Below are 8,708 nucleotides of genomic sequence, written 5' to 3' on the forward strand. Positions count from 1 at the left end.
ATTTTCTCAAGATTCTCAAATCCATTTTCTCATAAAAGCAATTCCAAGTTTCCAATCTCAAAACCAATTTTCTCAGTTTTTCAAGCTTTCCTGAGAAATCACTTTTCAATGCAAATTTCTGATTTCCAATGAAATTCAATGATTTTCCCAAAAACTCCAATTTCAAGCACTTTTCCAATCATTTTTCCAAATGCATTTCAATTTTCCAAAGCAAACATCATAGTTTCTCAAACTTGCATTTTTTAAAAATTTCATAGCACAAGCCTGATTCTTTGTGCATTCTAGGAAAATAGAGCATAATTTAGCTATTTGAGTCAAATTAAAGCACGTAATTGATCCTTGGTTCAATTACCCCTGGTAAAGGCGCCAGGAACGGTTGAACCTCGTACCGACAGGCGGATCCCATTCCACGGAATTTTCCCGCAAATTTTAAAAACGGAGGCGAGTAAATTTTCAAAATCATTTTCAAAACTTTGGTCGAGTTTGACTCGCAAATTCGTTTCTCTCTCGCAAGGGAGGGGAAAAATTTTGCGATGATAACAAGGATGCTTCCCGTTCATTGCCTGTGTAAATACTCTGAACAACTACTCAAAGCTTTCCTTGGTCTGGTCATACACAAAAGCACCGCCTAATATACAACTCTGTGCGTGATGGTTCACTCCCACAAACTGCGCAAATGGCCACTGTTCAGTATTAATCTTTACTGTAGTATCAAACACAAGCACATCATTGAAGCATTCATAATCTACTCTAGACTTTGAATCTGCCCAAAACATATTCACAACATATCCATCTTCGTCCACTTGCATTGCACTAAAGAAACCATGTTCATTGCTTGATTTATTCTGTAAGTAACAAACCAAACAACATATTTCTCCGTTCTTCATGTTATTTGTCCCCTTCCTTCTCAAGTGGTTTCTTAGATCCAAAGGTGTGAATGACACATTTTCGCGACCACCATCTATGCGGGTAAACAAATTGTATGTCTTCCTTGATGCAATGCCGGCACTATCGGCTATTTCAGCCATTGCAGCATGCGCTACAGTTACTTTACGATGTGACCTTAGCATAGGAGTCATAAATGATGCAGATAAATCATGATTATGATCACTGATTAAAGTACGTATGACAAATTTCCCATTCGGATGTCTTCTCAAAACCAATCTCGCCTGACATTTACATCTTGATTCTAGCATGCTCCTTGTTGGATTTCCCATTGATTTCTTCCAACCTTACTTGGAACAGACATATGTCTTTCTAACCAAGACACCCTGTGCATTTTTTTACCAAGAAAACCTTCTCACACTGAAGCCAACTTTTAAGGCATAATCATTGTAAAATTTATATGCATCTTCCTCGTTATTAAACTGCATTCCTTCTACAGGAACATAGTCAAGTGTAATTCCATGTACATTCCCAGTTCCTACGGTTTTATTAAGTGTACTGACATCAAAATCTACCTCATTACTGAATTGCATTTCTTCTCCTGGAACATTCAAGTCAAGTGTACTTCCGTGTACATTCCCGGTGCTTACACTTTTATTATGTGCACTGTCATGGTAGTCTACCTCATCATTGAATTGCATTTCTTCCACTGGAACATTCAAGTCAAGAGTGGGTCTAATGCCTGCACCCTCTTTTCATGTGCATCGTTAGTACAGATGTTCAATTCTTCAGTTGCATCATAAGTATAGATATTCAATTCTCTAGATCTTTCGATTGATTGAGCTACATCGTCTTTATTACAACCTGATGATAAGCTCAACAATGTTTTAAGCAATATATCAATTTGTGTTTGCAGCAAAATAGCAAACAAATCGATATTAACTAACAAAATGGGAGTCTGTTACTAATACAGCGGTTTGAGATACAATGCATATGATGAGTGAATGTAGGATACCTGATGAGGTAGAGGTCATTCCTAGCATCTGCAAACAAGCATTCTTGTCAATAGGTCCCAGCGTCTTACAAATATCGATAAGTTTCCAACCTTCATAAGAACAAGATCTATCTGCAATAACCAAACAATGCCTTAATGACACACAAGACGACATGCCTTCTTCATCGATAGCATGATGAGATGAAAAGCTACTCACGCTGCTTTAATGACACTGGTTGGAATGTTTGTGCATCATTGCTTTCTTCCATAATGCCTAACAACAACGACAAATAAAAGAAGACAGTGGAATGTTTTGTAAGCAATATATCAATTTGCGTTAGCAAGCGGCATAGGTTTACTACGATTTAATCAAGATGCATATAACAACGGATACCACTAGGGTTAAGCAAGTCAAAGCAATGATTTAATGAATGAAAGTATCAAAGCAAGTGTGGTTTGATGTTTGCTTATACTGAGCATCGACTTGTCGCTTACCATGCCAATAAAATACACATGTCGTACACGTGTGTTGACGATAACGCGAGGCTCTAAAGCGAGTTCAATAGAAGTCGCTGAGAGAGCAGCGATATGCATGCGAAAATCGCCCCGCCATGCGTGTAACGATGTGTTTCTGCATCCACATGTTTTGAAAGTCTATGTACAAATATCTTACAAATACATATTACAAAACATATAATATCTTACAAAACGCTATGTATAGCGATTTGTAAGATATTGAAAATCGATACGGAAGTTCAGCATAATAACTTACAACTCGACGATACAAAACCATACTATCTAAAAGGTCGATAAATATATCGCACAATAAATTACAAATCGATAAGGAAGAACTTGAGCATAATAGCAAACAAATCGATATTAACTAACAAAAATGTATCTCACAAAAATGAGAGTCTGTTACTAATACAGCGGTTTGAGATACAATGCATATGATGAGTGAATGTAGGATACCTGATGGGGTAGAGGCCCTTCCTAGCATCTGTAAACAAGCATTATTGTCAATAGATCCCAGCATCTTACAAATATCGATAAGTGGTTAACATCAAACTTTCTGGATGGAAGATTTTTTTGTCCTTTTCTCGACCCGTCGTTTCACAACTTTTGAATGGAGGATATTTTTGTCATTTCCTCGAACCGTCATTTCAGAGCAAGAAAAGCAAGTAAGGGTGATTAAGTCTTTGCAACAGCACCAGAGTCCGATGCAAAGTTATGTCAACATACACGGGAATACGAGCCCCATGTGCATGAATACGTGGCGCTCATTCGATCCCCCGAACACAGACGTGGGATTCAGTGAATCATCGGGGGCGAACATACACCACCCTCTCCTCTATATCCATCAGTACTGACGTCCGACACAATGTATCCATGTCACCTGCAATGAAGAGTACAGGAACCTTCACATCAGCAGCTAGAGATGATGTCATTCTAGTTCCATAGAAGCAGACACCAGCCGCAAAGTTCCCTTGTTTGTCATTCGCCAAAGTCTTGACCAGCCCATCCACCACCAAAGCAGAAGCCGATGATGCCGAGCTTCTCGGATGGCTGTCCAGCAGCTGTGAATTCATCAATCATCCATTGTGTTCAAGTGTTGACATCTTTAGCAAGCCTATCTGGTGGTTGCTTCTGCACCCATTCTTCAAACTCTGATCTGGGTCTTTCTTTGTTCCAGGGGTCACACCATGAAAGAGGTCTGGCACCAAGACACTGCAACAGTTAAGACAGCAAAATGTGAGACCCGAGAAATTTTACATGATTTAAATTGCCAACTATTCATTTTTGCGGTATAGAATTAAGATAGTTTAGAATGGAGAGACATGACCATGTCATGTAGAGGATGAGATCAAGTATGCAACAAAAGCAGACTACAGCACATAAAGTGTTTCATATGAAAGGGAGATGTGCCATTATAAGTACAATCTTTGATACCTTGCAAGCCAAAGGAATAAAAAATAAAGAGCCCACAAATTTTATCGCAGTTGCACTCTTATGCAATGTACTCCTATTCGGACTGACTGGATTTTAGACATTTGATTCATCTGAATGATAAGACTACCAAAGGGTTCCCTAGGCAATGCATCACCGATCAGAGACAGTAATGAACTAATGAAGCTTTGGTGCTTTGAAACACATTCATTGTTACATAAAGGAATCATTATGATATAGATACTGAAAAAGATTAGAGCCCAATTAAGTCGCTAGTGCACAAAGTTGTATAGTACTGATATGTATGGTATCATAGCATGCACGACATGGGGAATTGTTCGGATGCATTGCTGAGTGCTGCTTGACACACTAAACTATCTTAATTCTGTATTTTAAAGGTGTTTCTTAGGAACTCTCATTGGTTGTGATAACTTTATCAGAATGATGTCCTCATCAGGCAGAACTGAATCAGAAATTAACAGCATAAAAGAATGAAGTTAAGAGTATTTCAGTTTAAGTAGGTGTAACTGTTTCAACATCAATGATGAAAGTGACATTTTCTCTGTAAATCAGGAAGAAGAGAACTGCTTGAACCAAAGATTGACAAGGAATAAGAATAAACAGTACAGTATGGCCATCCGTAGTGAAAAGACGTTCATAAATATAAGTATTGGATAAATTGGAACTAACTACGCAAAGAAAGAGCATAGCAGCATGGATGTGCAAGTGCAAGAGACATACTTGCGATATGCGAAGTCTCTTGTAGATGAATCTTGAAAACCAAAGATATCACTAAGTAGGAAACCTCTTCCATTGTTGTTTTTAAATGCCTCCAACAAATAAGCATGAAACATGTCCTCGTCTTCTCCTAAAGAAAGTTCAAGACCCTTAACTAGTTCACAAGCTTCATCTATGCCATGATCAACCTCTATTTGGCTATCTGATATGTTACTAGTTGCACTTGTTCTGAATGATAAACATGCATATTGATGCCTTGCACATTTCCTCTGCAAAATATCTGAATGTTATTGCCCACATGCAGGATGGACAGGTACAAGAAAGATAAAAATTGTGCATCATAATCATCAAAGTAATTTGAAGGCAACAGTCAAAATGACAGTTTTAATCTACTAAAAGAAAAATAGGAAGGATTAATTGGAAAAAATTCCTGTCAGGTCTTAGAAAGGTGTTCCTGCAACCAACGAGCTCAATAATCTACCAATGGGAAGATAATGGTGGCTGGAATACTTAAAAGTTTTGGATAATAGATATAAAATAGAACAGCTTCATAAACAATAGAGTTTGTAATTTAGTAGAACAGCTTCATAAGCATAATAGATTTTGTAATTTAGTGGTACAATAAAAAGACAAGGATTCTTTAATAGAAAAAGACAAAGATTCATCAAGAGAAAAACAAAGCTGAAGACAAGGAAATATATTACTCAATTACATTTGGATAATTAGAGATGAAAACTGCTATGAATGAAGAAAATCACAAGATAAAGAAAATAAGAAAACAAGAGGACACAAGATTTACGTGGTTCGGCATGCAGACCTACGTCCATGGGTGAAGAAGCGAAAAAACCACTAGCAAAATGTGAGAAAATACAATGGCGAGATACAAAACTCTCAAAACTCTAATCCTCTATACACCCAAAAACTCTCATACCCAACTCCATACAAGGGCACAAAACCCCAGCAAGAAAATAAGAGCAAATTACAAAACTAGACCACCACAAACCTCATTAAAAGTTCCCATTGTAAGGTCGCCAAATTATTTTTGATCAGATCATGGATCAAAGCGGGTCTAGGATTCAAGATATCCACAACAAAAACAAATGAAATCATAAAAATTCTTGGCCTGCAAGAACATGGTCAAGAGATAAATAAGTTGGCAAAATAAAATAGTAATATTGAAGAAATGACCCACCAAGTTAGACGCCCAAAGGGAAGCAAATCAGTTATCAAAAGTTTTGTGGCTACAATAACATAATCAGCAAATGTCAAGAAGCAAACTGGCCACTCTAAACTAAAAGATAAACACATTAAAAAACTTCAAAGGGGTGCAACTTGAAAAACTAATTGTTAGTATCTGGTGTTTCTAGCATTGTTGTAAAAAGCTCATCATCAAATCGGTCCTTGTTTGCCATGACAAGGCATCATTTCTATAAAAAAAAGAAAGAAAGAAAAGGTTCCTGGTCTTCGGTGGTAGCTAGTTGCAGTAAGTATCCAATATCTAAATCAGAAAAGGGACTTTTCACCCCCTAATATTCAATGATATTGTTGCTGATGGTGAATTCAGGTATATGGCACTCAAGGAACATGAGACACTGCCAAAAAGCAGCATAGTTTTGTATGTTCATCCAATATATGTCATGAGTTCAGAAGAAAATGGGAGCATTTGGGTCTTCATGTTTGTAATTCCATATATGACTATTCCCCTGTATGACCAACTTGAATAGAATACTGAAAATGATTTATAGAATGCCTGTCAAGAAAAAAATGACCCCAGAACAAGAAATCCCACTCACTGCCCTTACCCCCTTAACTTTCGACATGTTCATACTTGCTGTATCTTGCTATGAAATCAAGCACAAACATGTGAAACGTGCTCGTAAAATTTGGTAGTACAGTGTGCAGATGTTCATGGGTTGTGGTACAGCCAATCTCACAAGTGCTGATGTTCCTGCACTATGTGCACCTCTGCAGCAAAATTCCATCTGGAGTTCAAAATGTGAAACTAAGAATTAACACTAGGACATCTTAATCCATTTGGCTTCAAAAACCAAATTGGAAAACTCACACAACTTGATGAAAATGGGAGTGAAGACAAGTCAGACAGAAGCTTGAACCCGTCAATATGCAAACGCTTCATCTCCAAATCTGTTCCTCAACCTTAGTATAATCAGATCGGTTTCTGGGCATTGAATTTCATACTATCGCACACTGGCATTACAAAGTGATGATCAACTAGGCATAGGGATTTAGTGATTCCTACTGACTAATGATACATTCGTTTAGAAAACTTGAACATTACAGGACAGATCATTCATTCCAATGAAGAACATTAACATCACCACGTGAATCAGGCATTGATCATCAAACAAGGTACCTAAATTGATATTTGAATCTTTTAAAAAGAAAGTTACTAACCTCCCAATCAAGCAAACAGTAAGCATGTTTCCAAAGTAAAAGAATAGACAGTCTGAATCAACATATTATATGAAGTAGCTCAAGCAAACACTATACAGTTAAGATAACTTAGTTTCCCTGAACAGAAAATCTGGAGATTTCTCTTTGGGGATTCAGTTCTCTCAAACAGGGAGTTGGAACCGAACTCACTGCAGAAAATTAAGTAATTAACTCACAGAACTACCAACACGTAGAAAATATGGACTTTAGGATGTCACCAACTAAGCAAAATGGAAAAAAACAAGTGCCCATTTAAGGATTGAAATCTGAAACAGTAGGGAATGCATAAGTTTAGCTGAGAACCAAGACTGTGGTTGTCTACTCACAGATGCTGGGAAGAGATTTCGCCTAGTTGGTGAAGGCAATCGAAGTTGGTGGTTGCTAGAATTGATGAGAGGGGAGCCCTTGAGGACTACATTGTGTAACAAGCGTTGCCATTCTCTACTACGTTCACGCTCTAGAGAGAGAGAGAGAGAGAGAGAGAGAGAGAGAGCTTTTCAGAAATCAATTTGCGTTTCTTTTGGCGATGTCACTAGCACTTCAGTTTGCCTTTGGAAAATCCTCAAACTTTAGTGAGCCGATCTCTTCTCTGCTCACTCCGGTGCTGGAAACAACCATTCTAAAGTGAACCGGCACCGCTGCTGCAACTCGAGCGCTTCCAACATCGCTCCAGCAGGCATCGAGCGCCATCTCCGTCTCCGCCCTCTCTCTCTCTCTCCTTATCTCTCTGTCTTTGGCTGTGACCCATGCCTCCCTCATCCCTCTTCTTCCCGGGCTTATGCGCCACCAACCCCTTCAGAGCTTGCTCTATCTTCTATCCAAAGAGGCTTTGAACGACTGGGGCTCACTTTCGCTCTAAGTCACCAGGGTGCCTCTGTTGCCCTCCCTTTCCGTGTTCTCTCTATCGGAGGTCTTCCCGTCCTGTCTTGCCGCCGGATCGCTGCTTCCTTGTGACTTCGGGCAATTCTTACAGGCCATCATGGTCAGGGGCCTAGCTAGGATTCATGTGAGGGACGGGGGCAAACAAGGGTGTAGAAAAAAAAAAAGTATTTGTGTGATAGTTGGGGTTAGGGGGCAGCGCCCCGAAAAAAAAAATTTGAGATAAAATAAAAAATAGCTACAATTATTAATAAAAATCTATTTCATATGGACAAATCAAACTATTTGCTGCAGTAAGGGCTGGGCTAGGACTGGGCTGAGCTAAAAAATGGATAAAAATCTATTTCATATGGAATCAGGGCAGGGCTAGGACTGGGCTTTAAAAAAAAAAATTAATTGTTTGGGGAGGCAGGACTGGGTTGTAGCCCAGTCCTGCACCCCCCCTAGCTACGCCCCTGATCATGGTGGAATCCCTTTAGGCTTGCTCGATTGGCGCCACGCTTCGGGCTTCTTTTTTCTTCTGTAGACTTCCCAGTTTGGTCGTCGGTCGAGACTAGCAGGAGGTGAAAGCAACCTGGCAGCGGTCTTTCTCCAAAAAGCTTTCTTGTTCTCGTCTTCCTCGGGCAATGTCAGGTGATTGCTGGTGCGCGGGTTGCATTTCTCTCAACTTTTGCAGGCGTCGTGCTTGCCTCCATTGCGCCTCATTGTTCAGGTCAAGACGGCACCCGGTTTCCAGGCACTCATGGGCGGTAGCCTCTCCTTCCTCCTTGGGATGGGCCTCTTCGCGAGTTATGCACCTCCCTCGCAAAAC

The 8,708-nt window shown here is 39.4% G+C and overlaps 1 pseudogene; it reads right to left on the minus strand.

Moving 5' to 3' along the window:
- Positions 1-3,198: 3,198 nt before the first annotated feature.
- On the minus strand, positions 3,199-7,708 carry LOC149847339 (uncharacterized; annotated as a pseudogene).
- Between the last annotated feature and the right edge of the window lie 1,000 nt (positions 7,709-8,708).

This window comes from Nuphar pumila, chromosome 2, assembly GCF_984573655.1.
Source record: "Nuphar pumila chromosome 2, dmNupPumi1.hap1.1, whole genome shotgun sequence".
In the NCBI taxonomy this organism is placed as follows: Eukaryota; Viridiplantae; Streptophyta; class Magnoliopsida; order Nymphaeales; family Nymphaeaceae; genus Nuphar; species Nuphar pumila.